This window comes from Suncus etruscus, chromosome 7, assembly GCF_024139225.1.
Source record: "Suncus etruscus isolate mSunEtr1 chromosome 7, mSunEtr1.pri.cur, whole genome shotgun sequence".
Taxonomy (NCBI): Eukaryota; Metazoa; Chordata; class Mammalia; order Eulipotyphla; family Soricidae; genus Suncus; species Suncus etruscus.
The window spans coordinates 43,008,303-43,023,653 of NC_064854.1; the positions used below are offsets into that span (position 1 = coordinate 43,008,303).

At 38.9% G+C, this 15,351-nt stretch overlaps 1 protein-coding gene and 1 non-coding gene across 6 annotated transcripts in view; both read right to left on the reverse strand.

The window, feature by feature from the left end:
• The window catches only part of ENAH (ENAH actin regulator), a 156,249-nt gene that overhangs the window by 125,868 nt on the left and 15,030 nt on the right, over positions 1-15,351 (reverse strand). The window lies entirely within an intron of this gene.
• On the reverse strand, positions 8,666-8,772 carry LOC126015128 (U6 spliceosomal RNA). The gene has a single exon (XR_007498023.1). It is a non-coding gene; the product is annotated as a U6 spliceosomal RNA (small nuclear RNA).

A 15,351-nucleotide genomic window follows, 5' to 3' on the forward strand; every position in this document is an offset into this window, starting at 1 on the left:
AGTTGCAACACACTGAAACTACTAAGAAATACAAATCTGGAAAGGAGAAGCACTGGGGGTTAAAATCTAAGGGCTGAATATGATTGGAAGGAAAGGAGATCTGTCTGAGGGAGAGGAAGAGTGAGGAAAGAAATGAGATAAAGTCAGTGAGAATTCGGGAAAACCAAAAGAACAGAATGCTCTAAAGTACAAAAAGTTCAAGGGCAGGATGAATTTTGTCGACAACAGTCAACCAAATAAGATCTCCTCCACATTATCCATTTTCAGTAGCAGTCTTTCACTTGACCTTTATTTTAATTAAGATGGGGAACTTAATTTTACTTAAATCACTATGAAACACAAAGTTACTAAATTTTTAATTATTAAGTTTCAGTAGTATAATGTTCTAGCATTCATCCCTCCACCAATGTCCACAGTTTCTCTCCGTCTACCCAGCTGACTATCTATGACAGACACTCTGTTCTTTGCCCTTTTAGGCACTCTGGTTTGCAACACTGTTACTACTAAAAGGAGGGGAACTTTTATCAGTATTTAATACTGCGGAGTTCTGTAATAATTTTGTTTTGTTTTGTTTTGTTTTGTTTTGTTTTGTTTTGGACACACCTGGCAGCACTCCAGATTACTACTCCTGGTTGTTCGCTAAGAAATCGCTCCTGGGGGCCCAGAGAGATAGTACAGCAGCGTTTGCCTTGCAAGCAGCTGATCTAGGACCAAAGGTGGTTGGTTCGAATCCCGGTGTCCCATATGGTCCCCCGTGCCTGCCAGGAGCTATTTCTGAGCAGACAGTCAGGAGTAACCTCTGAGCACCTCTGGGTGTGACCCAAAAACCAAAAAAAAAAAAAAAATAGTACAGCAGCGTTTGCCTTGCAAGCAGCTGATCCAGGACCAAAGGTGGTTGGTTCGAATCCCGGTGTCCCATATGGTCCCCCGTGCCTGCCAGGAGCTATTTCTGAACAGACAGCCAGGAGTAACCCCTGAGCACCGCCAGGTGTGGCCCAAAAACCAAAAAAAAAAAAAAAAAAAAAAAAAAAAAGAAAAGAAATTGCTCCTGGCAGGCTTGAGGGGCCATATGAGATCCCAGAATTCAAAGCACCATCTGTCCTGAATTGGCCACATGCAAGGCAAACACCCTACTGCTGTGCTATCTCTCTGGCCCCAAAAACATTTTTTTAAAAACAATTTGTTCTTACTAAAATAAAAATAATCCCAAAACAACTAAATTCCAAAAGCAAACAGAAATAAAAGTAATTCCAAAAGAGGGCAACATAACACAAAAAATGCAGAAGAGCTAGAATTCTGTTCTCCCCATCTCAGTAGATGGACTCCTCCATGTGCCTGGTCATTATATTCAAAACAAAAGTCCGGACTTTATAGGGAAGTTATAGGGATTAATGAATTAACGGATCTAGAGCCTCAAAAAGATTCTCGCTTGAAGCCAGTCATTAAAAAGGTATAAAAAAATCTTATTACTCTGTTCTAGATATGGACAGAGGTGAGCATTTGCAAAACAATGAAAAAGCACTACAGAGAAAAATGGTTAAAATGGTATTTTTTGTGTCATGGACTTTTGGGGGGAAAATTGATAGTATCTATATCACTCGTTACCAAAATGCTCTAATTTATCCTGAAACAAAAAAAAATCAAATGTCAGATTCTTTCCTTCCTTCCTTCCTTCCTTCCTTCCTTCCTTCCTTCCTTCCTTCCTTCCTTCCTTCTTTCTTTCTTTCTTTCTTTCTTTCTTTCTTTCTTTCTTTCTTGTTTTTGGGCCACACCCAGGGGGTTACTCCTGGCTATGCACTCAGATAGGGGGACCATATGGGATACCGGGGATCGAACCTAGGTCTATCCTGGGTCAGCAATGTACAAGGCAAACATCCTACAACTATGCTATCTCTCAGACCCCAAACTGTCAGATTCTATAAGATGCTTTGAGATACCAAAATGAGAGTAATTTTTATCAATTAAAGAATGCAAATGATTAATCTGTGAGACCATACTTTATAAAAATATATTTCAAAATAGTGTTTCAATATGGTGAAGCTCTGCTGCTAATAATTTGGGTTTTCTACCAAAATATACTCATGGAAGTTGGCCCTATCACACCTCCTACAGTAACAGGACAAAAAACTCTGTTGTGCCTCAAACAGCTTAGAAACTGGTCTATACAATGCAAATATTTTAATATTATCTTCTTTCTACATAAGAACACAAAGACTTCACAAACCTTAAAAACATAACCAATTTTACCAAAACCAACAAAAAACTCTGAATGCCTGCTTTGAAATAAAACCTTGCAAAATAGCCCAAAGACACTTTTCTCAGATTACAAAATGAGCATGTGGTGAAATGAGACAGAGAATACCAATTTACTATACCCTATACTGACAATATTTGTTGCATAGCAACAAGATCCTGCAGTCTGAAAACAGCACAGAACTTCTTTTCTTGATTTGCCAAGCCACAATTAACCCCATCACGGCTGAGAAAGTACACAGGAACAAATCTGAAAACTACGGCCAACATGATTTTAGAAATCAAATGAGAAAAATCCTAACAGTACAAAATCATAGCCCAAATTCAAGTCTATTTACAACTTGAATGGATAGCTTCACTCTCAAAATTTTTCTACATACTTGCCAAAACACTGCTACTCAATTAATTATGAACGTTTTAAAAAAAATGCATCATCTCTAAAAGCTGTCTTTTATATTCAAGGTAATTTGCACACCCACTCATCTTTTTGTTTCATAATTTAAAAACAATTTGATCCTTGCAGTTTACTTTCTAAATATCATAATGTATAACAAAGGGTTCTAATGTCCTAATAATTAAAATTTTTTCCTACTTTTATGGAGACCTTATATATGTAACTATCAAGTAGTAAAATTCAACCAAACTTTTTATAGGAGCGGAAAAACAAAGATTTGTAGTTATTTCTCTCTTAGCTTTTATACTGACATTGTTTGGGGATTTCCCTCTTTTGAGAAAAATTGAAGAGCTGCCAAGTCCTACCTAAGAAAGAGATGAAATACAGGTAAGACTCATGCAAGTGTTCCTAAACCTTCCCAAAGATGAGGCAGCCTTTTCCTTACATTCCTCAATTTTCTTGATAAGGTGACAGAAAAGGTGGTCATAAAGCACTTTTAGTATACTATTTGTAGTCTGTCTATTATCATAATAGCATCAATATCACCTTGTATAACATGAGAGTTGACATCTTTGGATCAACAAACTAACTTGATGCATAGGGGCTCAAGAGCTCTTTAGTAATTCAACAGCTGCCCCTAGAGCCTACAAATTAGAAGTTATTAATCTACAAAACATTCTAATTTTTTTAATTTACCTTTTTCCCTTCTCTTGCTTTTTCATTGCTGCTCTTGTGAAGACTCATGGGACACAAGGCAATTTACACACTGTTGGCTGAGTTTGCACACTTGTGATACTTGCCCACATGCTTGCTAGGGATTAGTCGTACTCCTTTGGTAGTACATGTGGCTGAGGTTCGCTGGGAGCTGCACACTATACATGTGGTGCTCACATGTTCTACCTGCAGTGCTCACACAAAGCTGTACGGGCACCAGAGTGTGCAAACTCTTTTGCAGAGCAAGATACCAGATATCAGACCACACTCCAATGTGGCAACAACAGGAACTGAACTCATGGCTTCATGCTTGCACTAGGCCACTCTTAGCCACTGGGGCACCCTTGCCCTCCATGCCTCTCAAGTCATTTATTTGGAGAAAGAGGCAAGGACCTGAAGATACAGTGCTGCCCATGCCCTGAAGTGCCCAGACTACATTGGAGGTGCTCAGGGCCAAATCTGGTAATGCTTGTGGGCCTCCAGGGCTGTATCCAGTATTGCTCAGGAACCATGTGGTGGCAAGGATTGCAACTAGACAGCTGTGTACAAGAGATGCACCTTAACCCCTACCCAGTCTCTCAAGCTCTCTCAAATCATTTTAAAGACATAGGATAAAGCATATGGGTTGAAAGTGAAAATGTTGGGTTCCAGGCTCCACCATCAAACTAGTTACGTATTATCCACAAGGGCAACACTTATCCTACAGAGAAGCTGTGAGGATTGGAAAAAATAATGCATAGTAGATAGCACTTTAGTTTCACTCCTTAACCTGTCAAAGACACACACTCCAGCTATCTGGTGCACTTCCCATCACTTCCTACACAAACTCCAAGATGAGAGTTGAGACAGCATCAAATGTGTTACGGGTTGAAAATGAAATCTGAGCAGCAGTACTGAAAAGTAAAACAACTGTAAGCCGTATCAAACATATATTTCCAAGAGCAAGGTTCTTGGAAATACACAGGTCTTATATCTGAACCTTGATGTCATTACCAACCATACCAAGTTCCTTAAGCCTTGGTTTGCTCCACTATAAAATAACTAATGATTCACACAAAGCACGATTTGCTTGGCCTGTTTTCAAATGCACAATGAAGGCTGAAGCAATAGTACATCGGGTAAGACACTTGCTTTGCACACAGCTGATCCAGGTTTGATCTCAGCATCCTATACTGTCCTACATACTGCCAGGAGTGATTCTGGAGTGCAATCAGGAGTTAAGTACCAAGCATTGTTGTGTGAGCCAAAAAACTAACTAACTAACTAACTAACTAACTAACTAAATAAATAAATAAATAAATAAATAAATAAATAAAGGCACAGTTGTTTATCAAATAACTTATTCAAGAATATTAAAACTGTCATGTATAATTTGCCAGCACCACTGGTATGTACCCAACGTGAGTACAGATTACCCAAAAGATAACCCCACAGATACCAATAGCCCTCATAATACTGAGCTCATGTAACTCATCCCTGTGCCAGGCACATATTAAGTCTTCAGGTATTACGCTTCTGGTTCTGTGACCAAGATTACATTGTTAAGACACAGAAGTTCATCGTGAAAATATCTCTGAAAACAAAAGGATGAGGAAGAAAGGCAGTACAGGAAATCCAGGTTATTATCCTCAGTACCACACGGCCTACTAGCATCATTAGCTCCAGCTCTGGAGGCCACCTTCACAACACAGTCCAAGCAGTGGCACATCTTTGTGTCCAAGCACTGAACTGCTGTACAATTGGACCGTGAATCACTGGGTATTAACTGCTTGGCCTCCTGAGCACTGCAAGGGAAACTACCACAAACAATGAGTTAAATTTCTTGTAAAGAGTTACAGTGAACAAATTGATGTACAATAATATCCTTAAAAGTAGTATTTTTTTTTATTTCATGTTAAAATACAAAAGCTGTATTTTTCATCTTCAGGTAGTTTCAGCTTCTATCAACTGAATGTGACAGATTTCTTTTTTGAAAGTGTATTAATTGTGGTAAGAATACCAGATATGGGCCCGGAGAGATAGCACAGCGGTGTTTGCCTTGCAAGCAGCCGATCCAGGACCAAAGGTGGTTGGTTCGAATCCCAGTGTCCCATATGGTCCCTTGTGCCTGCCAGGAGCTATTTCTGAGCAGACAGCCAGGAGTAACCCAAGCACTGCCGGGTATGGCCCAAAAATCAAAAAAAAAAAAAAAGAATACCAGATATGGGGCCAGAGCAGTGACGAAAGCAGTAGGACGTCTGCCTTGCACACGCTGACCTAGGACGAACCGTGGTCCCATTTGGTCCCCCAAGCCAGGAGCGATTTCTGAGCTCATAGGCAGAAATAACACCTGCGCATCATCGAGTGTGCCCCCCCCCCCAAAAAAAAAAAGAATAGCAGATGGAAGTCTAATCAAATAGTCTTTGAATAAGTGAAAAACCAGACCATGCGACTGGAGAGATAGCACAGAGGTAGGGCATCTGCCTTGCACGCAACTGATCCCGGCATCCTATATGGTGCCCCGTACCTGCCACATGACCCCCCCCCCCGCCCCTGTGATTTCTGAGTACAGAGCCAGGAGTAAACCCTAAGGGCTGCCAGGTGTGACCCAAAAACAAACAAACAAAAACAGACCAATCTCACCTTTTTTATTTTAACATAAAATTCCAAGTGTTTTAAGTATGCTAAACATATATTTACATGTAAATTATATAGTAGTTTGCTGACTTTAACATTTAAAATTGTTATTTTCAGTAAGGTGCCTTTCCTCCAAGAAACATTTTGCAAATCTGAGAACCATTTTCATTGCCACTACTAGGGGAAAAGATGAGAGATGCTATTAGCATCTGCTACAGACACATCCAACATATAGGATAGCCTCCACAACACAGGATTATGTGATACAAATAGCAATAATACCAACATTGAAACTCAGGGTGAGAGAGTCTCACTTTTACACTCTCAAAGTCCCAAGTACAAAGCCTGGCTCCAAACCCCCTCACCCCTGCACAATCTCCCAAGTATTGCTTTAATCCTCATAGTCTCCCCAACATTCTTAGGTGTGGTTCCCAGACTGCTAATCACAGCTGAGGCCTCCAAAATAATAACACCACCAATAAAAGCAAGGCTAAGTAGACATTCATATTCTCATAAAAATTATTACTCTCCTTCAAGCTAGCTATTATGCAGTTTTCTTAGCCTCAGTTAGTGAAAAGATTATTCTTTCCCTGTTGAATGGCCTTCACTGTAAAATAGCAATTTTGTGCCTTTTTCTAACTCATTAAATGATTCACACGAAGTACATTTTGCCTGGCCTGTTTTTAAATGCCCAACAAAAGTCAAAGTGATAGTACAGCAGGTAGGGCACAATTCTCTTGACGTATGTATGAGGACTTAGTTCAGGGCTTTATATTCTATGACTGTATTCATGGTAGCACCATACTGTTTAGATTACTGTAATTCTGTAAGAAGCTTTGAGACCAGAAAGTGAGTTCTTACTTTGTTCTTTTTCTATAATAGCTATAATACAGCTATTCCAGGGTCTACACGGAAATTTTAGAATGAGACTTTTGTACATCAAGGGTCAAAGAAAAGCCACTACAGCTCACTTTGGGTGTCATCTTAACAAAAGTAAGTTTTCCAACCCAAGAATACTGTTCATTTCACATATTTAAGGTCTTTATGTTTATAATTCAGTAATATTTTGTGATTTTTTTCATTGACAAGTCTTTTATCTCCCAGGTTAAATATATACTCATAGGTATTTTATACTCAGATAATGTTACTATTACAGAAACTGCCTTCTTAATTTCATTTCTAAATTGTGCATTGCCAGTGTACAAAAATGCAATTGATTACTGATGTCTGGTTGATTGTAATTGTAATTACAAACTGACTACAATTTCATTGAATTTTTTAGTATCTTTATTTAAACACCATGATTACAAAAATGATTGTAGTTGGGTTGCAGTCATAAAAAGAACAACCCCCCATGGGGGCTGGAGAGATAGCACAGCAGTAGGACATTTATCTTGCAAGCGGCCAACCCAGGACCAAAGGTAGTTCAAATCCCAGCATTCCATGTGGTCTCCCTTGCCTGCCAGGAGTGATTTTTGAGCAGATAGCCAGGAGTAACCTGAGCGCCACAGGATGTGGCCAAAAAAGAAAAGAATACCCCTCTTCACCAGTGCAACATTCTCACCACCAATGCCCCCCTTCTCTCATCCCCTGTCTGTATTTGAGACAGACATTCTACTTCTCTCACTCATTAACATTGTCATGGTAGTTGTTAGTGTAGTTATTTCTCTAATTGCATTCACCACTGTGGTGAGAATCATGTTGTGACCTGGTCTTCTGACCCTCATCTCTATTGTTTCTAGGCATTATTACAATAATGTCTTTTTTATTTTTCTTAAAACCCATAGATAAGTGAGACTATTCTGTGTGTCTCTCACTCTGACTTATTTCACATATCTATCCATGTATAGGAAAATTTCATGACTTTATCTTTCTTGATGGCTACATAATATTCTATTGTGTATATGTACCACAGTTTCTTTAGCCATTCATTGTTAAAGGGCATCTGGGTTGTTTCCAGAATCTGGCTATTATAAATAGCGCTGCAATGAATATAGGTGTGAGGAAGGCATTTTTGAATTGTGTTTTTGTGTTCCTAGGTTATATCCCTAAGAGTGGTATAGCTGGATCACATGGGAGTGCAATTTCCAGTTTAAAAAATCTCCATATTGTTTTCCATAAAGGCTGGACTAGACAGCATTCCCACCAGCAGTGAATAAGAGTTCCTTTCTCCCCACATCCCCACCAGCACTGATTGTTCATGTTCTTTGTGATAATGTGCCAGTCGCTGTGGCATGAGATGTAACTAACTATAAGAGTTAGTCTGAGCAGAGCCAGGAATTAGAGTATTGGTGTGGTCCCTAAACAAACTGAACAAAAAACAAGTATACCCACCAAATATTAAAGGAAAACAGGTTTAGATGATATCATATCCACAAAGGAAAAAAATGTAGAGAAGACATGTTACCATATACTTTCAAATATGTTTTTAAATAAAATTGTTTAAATAAAGTTGTTTTGATTTGCACCTCTCTTATGATTAGTGATGTGGAACATTTTTTTTCATGTGCCTTTTGGCCATTTGTATTTCTTCTTTGAGAAATTGTCTGTTCATTTCTTCTCCCCATTTTTTGTGAGGGTTAGATGTTTTGTTCTTGTTAAGTTCTGTCAGTACCTTGTATATCTTAGGTATTATCCCCATATCTGATAGGTGTTCTGTGAATAGTTTCTCCCATTCTTTTATTTTTTTTTAATATGGAACGCTTCACGAATTTGCGTGTCATCCTTGTACAGGGGCTATGCTAATCTTCTCTGTATCGTTCCAATTTTAGTATATGTGCTGTCGAAGCAAGCACTAGTTTCTCCCATTCTGTGTATCCTAGTCACTATTTCCTTTAAGGTGCAGAAGCTTCTCAGTTTAATATAGTGCCATCTGTTTATCTCTGCTTCCACTTGTTTGGACAGTGCCATTTCCTCCTGAAGATGCCTTTAGTCTCAATGTCAATATACCTCAATGTTGAATATACCTTATGTTTCAGGCTTGATATCAAGGTCTTTAACCCATTTGCATATAACCTTTATGCATAGTGTTAGATGGAGGACTGTGTTGGCTTTTTTACAAATAGGGTTGACCAGTTGTCCCTACACCACTTGTTAAAGAGGCTTTCCTTGCTCCATTTTGCATTTCTTGCCCCTTTATCAAAGATTTATTGATTGAATGTCTGGGGAACAGTCTCTAAATATTCAAGTCTATTCTACTGACCTGAGGGTCTGTCTTTATTCCAATACCATGCTGTTTTAATGGCGATAGCTTTGCAGTACAATTTAAAGTTGGAGAAAGTGATGCCTCCCATACTCCTTTTCCCAAGGATTGCTCTAGCTACTTGTGGGTATTGTTCCAAATGAATTTCAGGAGTGTTTGATCCACTTCTTTGAAAAATGTCATGGTTATCTTTAAAGGGATTGCATTAAATCTGTACAATGCTTTGGGGAGTGTTGACATTTTAACGATGTTAATCCTCCCAGTCCATGAGCAGGAGATGCGTCTCCATTTCCTTTGTCCTCTTTTATTTCTTGAAGCAGGGTTTTGTAATTTTCTTTGTATAGCTCTTTCACCTCTTTTGCTAAGCTGACTCCAAGATATTTGAGTTTGTGTGACACTAATATTCACTGAATTTTCTAAATAGTTCTAATTGCTTTTGACTTTCTGTGTCTTTATATTTAATGTATGTATATGAATCTCCTTCTGTACATCAGGTGTAGATGATTTGATTAAAGTGAGACCAAAGTCAATGGCCAAATTTCAATTAAGACCAGAGATGATGTTTACAACCTAAACCCCCGTACCTCCAAATGTAACCTTACTTAGAATAAGGGACATCATAAATTAACTGAATAAGATTAAACCATATTGCGGTTGGTTTAGTCCTTTGTTCAGTATAACTAGTCTCTTTCAAAGAGAAAAATCTGAGCCAAGGAGATAAGTCAAATGGCAAATCACATCTAGCATGAGAGTAAGTCCCTAAATTCAACCACTGACATTGCAGATCTCCTGAAGCACTGCCAAGTGTGGTCAGACCTTAAGCCTCAACACCCCAGTGAAAGTCAATCCCAGGTATTCTCCCACCTTACCCAGGGGTGGTATGTATTAAAAAGAGAATACAAAGAAAAAGGAGACAACAGAATACCCAAAAAAATAATTAAAAAGGGAAAGGAAAAAAGAAAAGCCCTCTGAAGACAGACACAAGGGAAAAAGAGATAGCGGTTTGAGTGATAGTTACAAATCAAGAATTGGAAATAATTCTGCCTCCTATAAGAGTCAAAATGCGGGCCCGGAGAGATAGCACAGCAGCGTTTGCCTTGCAAGCAGCCGATCCAGGACCAAAGGTGGTTGGTTTGAATCCCGGTGTCCCATATGGTCCCTCGTGCCTGCCAGGGGCTATTTCTGAGCAGACAGCCAGGAGTAGCCTCTGAGCACCGCCGGTGTGGCCCAAAAACCAAAAATAAATAAATAAATAAGAGTCAAAATGCAATATCAACTTATGTCTGAATTTCCAGCCTGCTGTAGCCTACTTACAAAAAGTTCCAGATTTTAAGGGTCCCCCACAATGGTATGAGTCAATTCCTTTTAATACATGAAGTTTGTTTCTCTGGGCTTGACTGATAAAAAAAATTAAGGGAGCCTGGGTAAGGAAAAAAGAGCAGATAAGAAGTTCTCTGAAAACTAACCAAAAAAGTGCCTACTTCATAATTATAACCTTGATATCATAAAAACTTTTCTGGATTTGGGTTTTCTCTGTGTGCACACACGCATGCACACACACACACCAGGTGAACACACACATGCAACACTGGAGATTCAGTAAACACAATACAACATACCACTCTAGCTCTTAATTCTAATAAAGTTTACAGACATATTAAAAAGAAAATCTACAACAGTTCATCTTTAATTTTCATTGGGAGCGGGAAGGCAGTAGCAGGGATCAAACCCTCATACCTGTGTATCAGGCCTCATAAATACAAGGCAACAAGTCTACCATCATGTCACATCCCTATGCCTACAAGTGTGAACATTTGAAAGAGAAACATGGAATAGGAAAGAGAGTACAGGAGTTAGTTACTTGCCTTGCATTAATTGGTTAGCACCAATTCTATTTCTGACAGCACATACAATCCCCCATAACTGTAAGGGTTAGTCTGAGCAGAGCCAGGAATTACTTAGAGTATTGGTGTGGTCCCTAAACAAACTGAACAAAAAGCAAGTACACCCACCAAATACTAAAGGAAAACAGGTTTAGATGATATCATATCCACGAAGGAAAAAAATGTAGAGAAGACATGTTACCATATACTTTCAAATATGTTTTTAAATAAAATTACTCAAGGGCTACACTTTGACATCTTCACTTTGTCACTTAACCATGCCTTTATATAACTTTATTGAGCATGAAAATATAATTTTTATTTGATTTTGGTTTGGTTTGGTGACCATATATAAGCAGTATATAAGCATACATAAGTGAGTCTCAGGAGTACATAGTGGGTACATAAGTGACTCTTAGGAGCACGTGGGGGACCATTCAGTGTGAGGGATCAAACAGCCCTTTGAGTCATCTTCCTAACTCTAAAAACTAATAATTTGAGGGCTGGAGAGATAGCATGGAGGTAGGACATTTGCCTTACATGCAGAAGTACAGTGGTTTGAATCCCAGCATCCCATATGATCCCCCGAGCCTGCCAGGAGTGATTATTAACACGTAGAGCCAGGAGGAACCCCTGAGCGCTGCTGGATGTGACCAAAAAAAAAAAAAAAAACTACTAATTTGAGATAAGAGATTATACATCAAGGGGTAGAGTACTTACCTGGAAAAACACACACCACACATACATTTTGATTTTTGATCAAAATACTATTCCAGTACCTTTGAGAACATCACAGGCACACACCATCTAAAATACTCTACAGTTATCTCTGAAAGTTAGGTACTTAACTAGACAATTTAAAAATGAAATGACCAGGCCAAAGAACATGGGTAAGGAGCTTGTCTTGCATGTGGCTGACCAGGGTTCAACCGCAGCATCCCATATGGTCCCAAAAGTACCGCCAGGAAGGATTCCTAAGTGCAGAGCCAGGAGTTATCACTGAGCAACACCAGCAGGTGTGGCACAAAAAAACAAAAACAAAACAAAACAGAAAAGCTCAACTAAAACAACAAATACTCTTAAGTCTAATTTTTTTAATTTACTTTTTTAAATTACTGAAAGTTTCCTACCATGCTACAAACAAAGTGCTTAGGAAAATATGCATGAGTCTTCTTTTCTTCCCTTCCTTCTTTTCCTCCTTCGCTCCCTAACTTTCTTCCTTTCTGGAAAATCTTTAAAGTACTGAATTAATTAGAAAATCAACAGATGGGGCCAGAGATAGCATGGAGGTAGGGCATTTAACTTGCATGCAGAAGAACAGTAGTTCAAATCCCGGCACCCCATATGGTCCCCCAAGCTGCTGGAGCGATTTCTGATCATAGAGCCAGGAGTAGCCCCTGAGCACTGTCAGGTGTGACCCCCAAAATAAAAAAATAAAAAAAAAAAAGAAAAGAAAATCAACATGTTGAGAGTTCATTATAGGTTAGAGACTTGGCCAAGAATGATCACTAAACACAAATTAGAAGAGGAAAATTAAGCAAAAAATGAGACTCAGTAAGCACAAAGGTGGCAGCTTTCCAGAAGACAGAACAAAAGTAATGAGACCAAAATTCTGAATTCCACTGGAACCTTTGAGAACAACAAATACAAATCTGGGGCAAGAGTAATAGTGCAGCGGGTAGGGAGTTTGCATTGCATGAGGCCAACCTGGATTCGATTTCCAATATCCCATATGGTTCTGAGCCATAAATTACTCTAAGAGTAATTCCTAAGACAGAGCCAGATGTCAGTCCTGAGCACTGCCAGGAATGACCCAAAAACAAAATAAAACAAACAACACCACCACACACACATACACGAACAAAAAAAGCAGTCTGAAGTACATTTCTGTAGGTTGAACTGAAAAGCAAGGCTGGATATTCAGCAAAAGTTGTGAACGTCAGACTAACTTCTGTGGTGTACTTCATAGGTGCAGGTAAGTATTTTGTCTGTTTTTGGTTTGAGTTTGGATTTTCATTATTTTTTTTGGGGGGAGGGGTTTGATTGGTTAATTTGGGGGAGCCACACCCAGAATTGCTTGAGGGCTATTCCCAATGTGGTGCTCGAAATTGAGACTATGAGGTGCTGGAAATTGAACCACAAAGTATGCAGAGTATGTGCTCAACCTATCGAGATCGCTATAGTACACAGGTGAGGATTTTAGGTGGAAATTTGGGGTAAACAGTGACTAAATAGAAAACAAATATTAAAAAAGAGGAAACAGTGGTATTCAGGTTACTGCTAACTGACTCAGGTATTACTCCTGGCAGTGCTCAAGGAACCATATGAATTGCTGGGAACAAACCTGTAAAGTGTAAGTGCCAGTCTCACTGCTCTCCAGCCAGAGTGTGAGGGATTTTAGAAGGCTGTAGCAGGATGCCAAGTTACTTCTCCTCAGTACTGTAAACACAATTTCCCAATTCAGGTAGTCTGTTTTTCTGATTTGTTTTCTGTTTTGAATTTTTTTTTAATTTAGGAAATAAAACTTTTTATTGCCACAAAACCTTACAAAGATAATTCTACCATCCATTACCCAAAACCTTTGGGGCCTGATACATTTTCAAATTTGGAATTTTAGTGGCTTTAGAATAGTGTGAAAGGACTGGAGAGATAGCACAGTGGTAGGACATTTGCCTTGCATGCAGCCAGTCCAGGACCAATGGTGGTTCAAATCCTGCCATCCCATATAGTCCCCCAAGACTGCCAGGAGCGATTTCTGAGAGCAGAGCCTAGAGTAACCCCTGAGTAACCCTAGTGCTGCCTGGGTGTGACCCAAAAACCAAAAAAAAATAAATAAAAAGCAATAGCCTTTCTTCATTTCAGGTCAGGCTTTCTCTTTCTGAATTTTTTTAAAGGATCCACAACTCCACAAGCAGATTTGGGGGAGGAGGCACCAGGACCACACCTGTTGGTACCAAGAATCAAACTCTGGACTTCACATATGCGAAGCTGCTAGGCCTGTGTTCAACATAACCCAAGCTATCTCCCTCAGGTTTTTCATCTTAAAATTGTCCTATCAATTTAAAACATGGCTGACCTGGGTTTGATTTCCAACATATGGTTCCCATAAGTTACATATGGCTCTTATATGATTCCTATATGGTTCCCAGAGAACCACTGATCCCTAAGTACAGAGCTATAATTAACCCCTGAGTATCACCAGGTGTGGAGCAAGAACCAAATATATACACATATTGTGTATAAGTATATATAATAAAATACAGACATTCTAAGAATTTCACTGGCTTCTTGACTTTTAGAGTCTCTAGAAATAGAAGTCTTTCATATTAGAAGTTAAAGGAAAAAAAGGAGAAAAACCAGAAGCTTGGATTCAAGTAATAGTATAATATAAATCATCAATAATAACAGAATATACCAAATCAAGAACCCTCTGAACATATTACAGTAAAATTCAGAGCAAGACAATAATTTTTTTTTTTTTTTTGGTTTTTGGGTCACACCCAGCGTTGCTCAGGGGTTACTCCTGGCTGTCTGCTCAGAAATAGCTCCTGGCAGGCAAGGGGGACCATATGGGACACCGGGATTCGAACCAATCACCTTTGGTCCTGGATCGGCTGCTTGCAAGGCAAACGCCGCTGTGCTATCTCTCCGGGCCTAAGACAATAAATTATTAATATTATTTTGTATTAGAAGAAATTGAAACCTAGTATAGCTTGAATCTCATAGAAAGCAGAAAAGCTTTGAATCAAGCCAAGGTTGATTCTACTGAATTTGACTATCTCCTCCTAACTTAAGAAAACTTCTATATCCAGAGGAATCTTGTAAGACAATCAAAAAAATTGTTTTTGTTTGTGAGGGAGGGTCATAACCAGCAGTGGTTGGGGCTACTTACAGCTGTGTTTGGGGGCTTGGTCACTCAAGAAGCCCAGCAATGTTATCTACCAAACCCACACCTTCCATATGCAAACCTCAGCCCTTTAGCAATCCCTCCACCCCATAACTAAAGGGATTTTCCTTAAAGAGATGATGCAAACAAACCAATGAGTACAACAAAATACTAAAGTAGCACAAAATAAAACTAATCATAGAGACATTTTAAAAAAAAACATTAGGGGATACAAGAAATTAAAAACTGATGGTACGTACCTGTTCCCTGGCAAAACTTCAAGCATATAATGAGTCATGTTAATATATAACTTTCTATTTTTATAAAAAAGATTTTGAGAATTTATTGTATTGGGCCATTTTCCTATGATTAATCATGTAATAAATATCATATCAGAAAGAGA